Below are 9,028 nucleotides of genomic sequence, written 5' to 3' on the forward strand. Positions count from 1 at the left end.
AGTAGAATTTATGTAAGGGAGGGCTGCATCACAAATACCCCAAAGGTAAGTAGTATGCTAACTATGCCTGTTAGAGATGAGTATGATAAGATGTAAATGTTTGTTCCCCAGTGTAGATTAACCAGCTACACTCCCATTACAAAGGAGGTAACCCAGCCGGGGCGGTGGTGGCACACGCCTTTAATCCCAGCACTTGGGAGGCAGAGCCAGGCGGATCTCCGTGAGTTTGAGGCCAGCCTGGGCTACAGAGTGAGTTCCAGGAAAGGCGCAAAGGTACACAGAGAAACCTTGTCTCAAAAAAAAAAAACAAAAAAACAAAAACCAAACCAAAAAAAGAAAGAAAAGGAGGTAACCCTGATTTACAACCAGCAAAAAGGCCCATTCCTCCATTAAAAAACTGGCATCTAAATGCTGCTCAAGGGACCATTACAGGGTCAAAACCAACATTAAGTCCTGGTGTGCCATAAAGGTATATTAGTTCCAGAACAACAGCATCTCCAGTCTTTTTGAAAAGCAGTTTTGAGTCAAGGTCTTTGTGGAGCGTTTACTCAACAATCCCCACAGTTCCCCAGAGTTTTCTTGAGTGTGAGCAGCAGGAAATATTAGATAGAAGGTTTTATTGTGGAGAATCTTGCGGAGATAAACAGATAGAAAATAAAGGATAGCCTCGAGAGGGCCTGGAACCTATTCCAACGGGGCCCCGACTGTCTCTGCCCCAGGGTTTTTATAGAGATGCCAAGGGGTGGAGCAAAAGACCTCCTCCCCCAGCACAGCCAAGTGCAGACCATCCCAGACACCTACACTCAGGCCGGTGGTCTAATCATCCTCTATGTGGACCTGCTGGGTAAAGCCACGAGGAACCCGAGAACGGGCTCCCACAGGTCTTCTATGTTGACTGAGGCGAACTTGAACCCTGTCTGTAGCCCCAAAGGGCATTGCCCTTGTTATCCTCCTGACTAACCACCCTAAATCTTGGATTACATGTCTACAGCACCAGAGAGTTCTAAATTTGCCAGTTTGAGTCATATAGTGGACTGTCCATTTGCAGAATAGGGAAAGGATTTGTGTGTGGAGCATGGCTTCTCCCTTCAGACCAGAAGAGGAGGAACAGTGTACTGTGTACACTGCAGGGGGAAACAGACTAGACAAAAGCTAGATCACAGACTGAAGTTGAAGACATTGAGCTGCAGAGGTCTCCATTACAAAGAACTGATGGGGCATGGTGAGTGACTTTCTGTGTATTTTCCCTGCATGTATTAATTCCTTCTATGTGAATGAAGACAGACAATTGGTGGGTGTACAATCTAGGGAGAATAGCTTTAACTACTAAGCATTCAGTTTCCAATTAGCAAACTCTCCTATGCAGATATGTGCAATCCTGGTTGACATGGTTAAGACAGCTGAGAGGTTTGAGGCACAGGCCATTGGCTGTAACTCCATGTGTTATCGTACAGCACTCAATGGCTAATATTTTACATAGTACAAAGTCATGCAGTTTCTTATTAATGGCATTCTCTCCACCAGGGAAATGCCTACTCCATTTCAAAGTCAGTATAGCTAAATGTTCTTCCAATTATTTTTATCATTTTAAAACATTAATTATTGGTATCATTTTTAAATTTGTTTTCTTTAAATGCATTACTGCTATTTTTTCTGTTTTTCAATGTTTCCCAGTTTAAGAATTTCATTCCATTTTTTTTCTTAAGGGCTGTTTATTTATATATTTATTTATGTCAGTTTAAAGCAGTGCTTCTCAACCTTGGTGGTCACGGCTCCCTTTATGGGATCAAATGACCCTATCACAGTACTGGCCTAAGACTATCGGAAAGAGCAGATATTTATATTATAATTCATAACAGTAGCAAAAATATAGTTATGAAGTAGCAGTAAAAATAATTTTATAGTGGTGGTGGGTCACCACATCATGAAGAACTATATTAAAAGGTCACAGAAGCTGGGTGGCGGTGGCTCATGCCTTTAATCCCAGCACTCGGGAGGCAGAGCCAGGTAGATCTTTGTGAGTTCGAGGCCAGCCTGGGCTACAGAGTGAGTTCCTGGAAAGGCACAAAGCTACACAGAGAAACCCTGTCTTTAAAAACCAAAATAAATAAATAAATAAATAAATAAATAAATAAATAAATAAATAAATAAATAAATAAATAAAAATAAAAAATAAAAGGTCACAGCATTAGGAAGTTTGAGAACCACTGGTTTAGATCAATGCCTTCTGTAGCTCAGGCTTGCCTCACACTGTCTGATTGAGGAATGCTTTGTACACCGAATCCTGCCTGTGCTGCCCAGTACTGGAAAAACAGTCCTCAACACCTTCCTAGGTTAGGCCTTGACTGGTCTGTGGGAAGGAAAAATAGACCAGTGAACTTTGATAGATTTTATTGTGAATTTACAAATGAAGTGGGACCTGTGTAAGAATGAGTTCACTGACCAACTGTAAAGCAGGTGTAGTCACAGCACAGAAAGGATTGGGTTAGAAAGAGGGTGAAAGCTTTTCTGCTGTGACAGGAGTTGACATTAGAAATGAGTAGTGAGGTAATCAATTTTAGGTGATCAGTAAATGTCCTGACTGACCATTTCTTGGGTCTACAGACCAGGCAATCAAGAATCTAGACAAAGAACTGAATTTTAATGAAACCAAAATACTGTGGTTACACCAGTTCAACTTAAATAGAAGCACTGGATAAAATGGTGTGGCCCTGCCTAACATGACTGTGTTTTTCAGGTTTAAGATGCATACTCCAAGAGAAATGATGCCAGTAGTATTTGGTGTGCCCTAATACAAATCTCTAGCCTTGGAGCACATGGTCATAACAGAATTATTTGGGATTATAATTACATTATTTCCACTATCTCTTTCCTGCCTCCAACCCCTCCCATAAACCCTTCTTTGTTTTCTAATCCATGGCCTCTTTTTGTTTAACAACAGTTACTGTTTGGATGTGACCTGTGTTTGGTTGTAGGACCTACCAGTTGTGAAGTAAAGGGTTGGCTACAATGGACATTGAATGTGTAATAGCATGTGCACACATAGAACGCTGAGCCTTAGAAGAAGAACAGGAAATGCTCTGGGACAATGAAAGATTTTACTAAACAACAAAATTCCCAGATTAGGGTCCTGTCTGATCATAGTGTGGCAGGACAAACCTGGGAGGGGTTTTGCTCTCTGAGTCATTTGATCTCTGCTCACCCAGTAGAGTAACTGCTAATGTCCTGAAGCCCAAGCTGGGTGGTCCTAGCTAATGAGGGGCTCTGGGAAGGCTTAGCAATCAAAAATACCAGTAGGAGGTAGTTTGTAGACTCTTTCCAGGATTCTCCCCTTGGTCTGCTGTAGGGAGCTTTAAGGAAGACCACAAGCCATGCCATGGTGAGTGTGGGGGCCACTGTCCCCAGACCAGGAAAGGCAGGTTGACTAAGCTGTAGTGGGTAGCCATTCCAGCTTTGATCTGGAAGTTCCAACCCCCATTGAGACTTCGGCAACTGTCACGCCTACAAGGTGGGGCCAAGGGAGGCACCTGGAGACCTGAGATCCGGATGGGTGGCGCACTCACTCTGTTCCGCCTTGTAGGCGTGACAGTTGCCGAAGTCTCAATGGGGGTTGGAACTTCCAGATCAAAGCTGGAATGGCTACCCACTACACTAAGCTGTCAGAGCTGCTTGGACTGGGATGGACCATGAGCCAGACTGAGGTTCTATTGGTCCCTGTGGTGACCCTTGGCCTCTGAGCTATGTTGAGTGTGGATTCCCTGGGGAGGGGGAGGCTCTGCCATCCTGGCATGGGAGACTATGAGCTTGTAATATCACTTCCTCTTGCTATGTAATTGAGGCTTCCTTCATGCTATGTAATTGAGAATTGCTTTGAATACCTAATCCTGCCTCTGCTGCCCAGTGCTGGGTAGATAGTGTCATAAATCCTTCCAGTCTGGGCCTTGACTGGTCAGTGAGAAGGAAAAATAGACCAGTTAATGAGAGATCTCCAGTCTCTCTGGCTTTTAGTGGGGACTTATAAATGAAGAGGGACCTGTGCAAGAATTGAGTTCATAGACAAACTTTGAAGCTGGTAGAGTCACACTGCAGAAAAGGAGAAGCAGGACTGTGGATGAGAGCTTTGCTACTTCATCAGTAGTTGAGATTAGCAAAGTGGAATTAGGTGATCAATTTTAGATGCTCCATAAGTGTCCTGATTAGCCGTTTCTTGGAGTCAACAGACCAGGGCAATCAAGAATTATTATGAAATCTGATTATTATGAAACCAAATTGCTATGGTTACAGTAGTTCAACCAAAATAGTTCTGTGTAAAATGTTGTGGCCCTGCCTAACAACACTGTTATTTTTCTGCTTTTAGATGTATACCCTAAGATAAAAGGTTTTGAGATATCTTTGATGTGGGCTAATACAAATCCCAAGTCTCGCCGGGTGGTGGTGGCGGCTTCAGCGGCTGCGGTGGCGCACGCCTTTAATCCCAGCACTCAGGAGGCAGAGGCAGGAGGATCTCTGTGAGTTTGAGGCCAGCCTGGACTACAGAGGGAGTTCCAGAAAAGGCACAAAGCTACACAGAGAAACTCTGTCTCAAAAAAAAAACAAAAAAAACAAAAAACAAAACCAAACAAACAGAAAACCAAATCCCTAGTCTCTGGAGCACGTGGCCATAAAGCCTGTTTCAACTCTTCAAAATAATTTTTTGAGATTATAACTCCATCATATCCACATTCTCTTTCCTGTCTCCAAGGCCTGCCATCACCCCTCATTGTTGTCTAATAAGTGGCCTGTTTTTCTTTAATATCAGTCACACGGTAAGTTACTGTGTGAATGTGACCTGTATTTGGCTGCCAGACTCTCAGCTACAAGGCAATGGGTTTCCTGTACTGCACATTGAGTGTGTAATGGAATGTGCACACAAAGGACCCTGTGCTTTGGATGAGGAACAGGATGTGGTCTATGAGAGTAGAAGAATACCTACTAAAATACAAACTTTCTAGACTAGGCCCCATTCTACTGGGCTAGGAGGGCAGAGCTGGAAGGACTATTCTGTCTGAGTCATTTGATCTCTGATCACCCAGTAGGGGAGCTGCTAATATTCTGAGGCCCAGCTGGGTAGCCCTAGCCAATGAGGGACTCTGGGAAGGCTTGGCAATGAGGAGTACTAGTGGCAGGTAGCTTGCAGGTTCTTTCCAGGATTCTCCTGAGATTCTGCTGTAGTGCATTGTAATGAAGACCACAAGCTATACCATGGTGAGTGCAGGGTGTTCAGAGCAGATCTGCTGAGCTGTTCTTTCTACTGGGATTTGGATGGACTATGAGCCAGACCTGGGCAGTCATCCTAGTTCTCTGAGCCTCACTGTGTATGAATTTCCTGGGGAGGGGAGACTCTCCAGTCCTGGCATTTTAGGATGTGATGCTTGTGATATCATTGTCCAGTGTGCGCACACAGGCATGCTTTTAGTGTGCAGTGGGAAGACAGATTGGAAAACTGTGGTCTTGTTTCTAGAAGTTCTGAATATTGCATTCCTCTTTCAGGTTTGTCTTAGAAGTGTTTCAAACAGTTTAGAAACTGGTAGAAAGATGGTGATGGTGATGTGGATTGCCTTTCAGCAATAGATGATTAGAATGTTTCTAATTTTCTGCTACCACCAACCACAATGGTGTGATTCAGTGAAGTTTAGTTTCAGGGGAAAACACGAGTTTCTGAGCTGCAGAGGTTTCTCCGGTGTGCATGGTGTTGTGTGGGTGGATAGGGCAGAGTCCACATCTTATGCCATAATCCATGTGACAGGAAGCAGATTTTAAATTATTCTTCTATGTTGTTTTGGGATTGGGCATCAGTGGGGCTGGGTTTACCTGAAAACACAAGGAGGCATAAGGGGCTGCAGATCTATAGCAGGAGATCACCTCCGTTTGCCTCTGTCTTTGGAAGAAATGTCAATAGCTGGTGGACCAGAAATAACATTTTAAGGGTCACTTTGAGTTAATTTTGTGAAAGCTGTGAAGTCTGTGTTTATTTAATTTCTGTACACATAGAATCATGGGTAGCTGGGTAACATTGGGCAAGATCACACTTTTCCTGGCTAAGTTTCCTTTGGTCTTTTGATTAATAGTTGACTATATTTTCCTTCCTTTGTTCTTGGCTTCTTCTCTCTATCCCCTTTATTCTTTTATCAATATTGTACACATTCTTGATTGTTGTAGTTTTGTGATAAGTATAGAAGTCATATTATGTCAATATGTGTACTATTTTACATAATCCCATTCATCATTCTGAGTGCCTCCACTGTGAATGTAGCTTTGTAATCAGCTTTCCTCTTATAAATTGTTGGGCACTGTTTTTGGATTGTATTCATTTTATGCTGCAAATTTACCATAAACAACATCTTAATTTTGATGCAGCATGTTCCCAAGGATTACTTATTTGCTTCTTTATTTATTATTATTTATTTGCTTTATTATTTATTTGTTGTTCTTATTGTTATCAATCTGTGAAAGACTTTTGGTTTATTGGATAAAATGTCTTGGCAGGTGGCTCAGCACATATTCTTTTTGGTGATGACCTGAGTTCAGATACCAACACTCGAGTTGAGAGGCTCATGACTATCTACTATTCCAGATCCTGCAAACACTCTCTCATGCACAATCACATGCAAAAAATAGCAATACACTTGTTTTCAAAAGTGCTTGTGACTTATAAAGCAATTACAGCAAACCAAGTTGCTTTAGGTGAACACTGATTCTTTAAAAATCTGTTTTCTTGCATTTCGTTTTAAAAAGTTTTCATTTCCTCACTCGAATGCAGACTTACAGGCAATCTTCAATTATTGGAAACAAAATGTTGTCTAAGTGATCCTAACTGACATCCTTTTCTTTACTGTAAGAGAATTAAATCCTTTTAGTAGCCAAAACTATTTTCTACAAAGTTGAAACCTCAGAAGGCTTCAAACGAATCTCTCCAAATTTGGTGGAGCACCCTCCTCACACAACCCATTTTCTTTTTCTTTTTCTTTTCTTTCTTTCTTTCTTTCTTTCTTTTTTTTTTTTTTTTTTTTTTTGGTTTTTCAAGACAGGGTTTCTCTGTGTAGCTTTGCAGCTTTCCTGGAACTCACTCTGTAACCCAGGCTGGCCTCAAACTCACAGAGATCTGCCCTCTCTCTTGATCTTAGAGACTTTCCTCTGCCCATTTCATAGCATATCTGTGTTTTCCAGTTGTTGCTATCTTTATGCTTGGGTTTTAGCTGCTTAAGTGATTGGATATGGCTTTGGATCTTTAAAATCTTCTTGTATATTATTGTCTCTTTTTCCTTATTAGCTTCAGCTGTCAACATGTCATGGCCTAGAGTCATCTGAGGGAACATCAGTTGAGAATGTGCCTAGATCAGAATATCTGATTGCTATATCTCAAAGGGATTGTGTTGATTATGATTGATGTTTGAAGTCTCTTCGACTAAGTTGGCAATATCTCTAAGCAAGTTGGTCTGGGCTGGATAAGAGAGGTAGCTTAGCATGACCAAGAGAATAAGCTAGGAAGCAATGTTCCCTCATGTTTTGCCTTCATTTATTAGCTTGAGTTTTTATCCTAAGCTCCGGCAAAGATGAACTGTGACCTAGGGACATCAATCAATTAAATCTGTTCAGTACCACAGTTCCTTTTGGTTAGAGAATTTAATCACAGAAAAAGGGAAGAAAGTTGGAACAAAAAGTGGTACCTCAAATGTGATTTTTCTTGCTGCAAAGGACTTGAAATTCTTAGGCCTGCCTTTACTATCATGAATGGAATTGTTTTGTTGTTTTGTTATCTAGCCCAGGAGGCCATTGATTCATGGCAGCTTTCTTCCTAGCTTCTGAGTGCTAAGGTTATATGACACGTTAGATCAGAAGAGCTAGGTTTACTGCTTCTTGTAGAGTTAGAAATGAAAGTGGTTCAGCCAATGAGAGCTATATAACAGAGTCTACAGAGCTTGAGGGCATTTGGTCACAGCCATTGTGCAATTCACATAATTGGGGGGATGATATGGGGATTTAAAAACAAATATTCCAAGTGTGAAGTAATGGTAACCAAATTTGGCTGCTTGTCAGGAATGCAAGAAGAGTTTACTCCACCTTACTCAACATCATTTGAGTTACTGTGAATCATAGCTGTTAGGATATGGATCCTAGGAAATGGAATTTTGAATAAAAATGATTTAATGTTGGTATTTGTAATTTGTAGCTCTAGAGAGTTTCACAGAAGGAGGAACTCTCTACTTGGCATCACATGGAATCTCACAGTAGAGGGGTTCTTTGCTAGTACATGTATTCTGTATTTTTTAAAGTTTAAGGACTTCCCTGTCACCTGCCTATATTAATGGATGGTATTTTAATTTATATGCATGGTAAATTGCGAACTTTGTCCTATGTTAAAGGTATCTAGCTAATGTTTAGCACTAGAGAAGTTTCAAACTGGTGTTAGCAACTGCATAGACCAGTGAATATAGTGAATTTTGGTAATTGTAGCCACTGTTGCTTTAGATAAAATTATTTTAAGCACTAAAGTCTTCTCACTCATGAAGTTGACCTAAGATGGTTCAATACTAAATCTAAGTTAGTTCTTGTATGTTTGAAAAGCAATCACACATGACAGTATGATTGTACTGACTTTAGGTGCCAGCAATTATTTTTAAAAGTTTATTTACATGTATTTGTGAGATCTTGAGATGACTCATCAGAGCAAAGGACATTGCTATCCAGGGTAATAAGCTTGATCCTGGGAACTCATGGTAGAGAGAAACAAGTCCTGAAAGTTGTCCATTGGCCACTGCATATGAGGTCTAGCATTTATGTGTACTCATACATCGAAGAGACACATCACATACACATCCTCCTTTCTCACACACATATACAAATGCACACACAACATAAACATAAACACACACACACACACACCGCACACACAAATATACAGGCACTACTCTGTAGATGTAACAGTCTTATTAAATAAGAAACACAGAGCCAAATGCAGAGTTAAAAGCCCAAGAGGTCAGAGCAGTAG

Source organism: Peromyscus eremicus, chromosome X, assembly GCF_949786415.1.
Source record: "Peromyscus eremicus chromosome X, PerEre_H2_v1, whole genome shotgun sequence".
Taxonomy (NCBI): Eukaryota; Metazoa; Chordata; class Mammalia; order Rodentia; family Cricetidae; genus Peromyscus; species Peromyscus eremicus.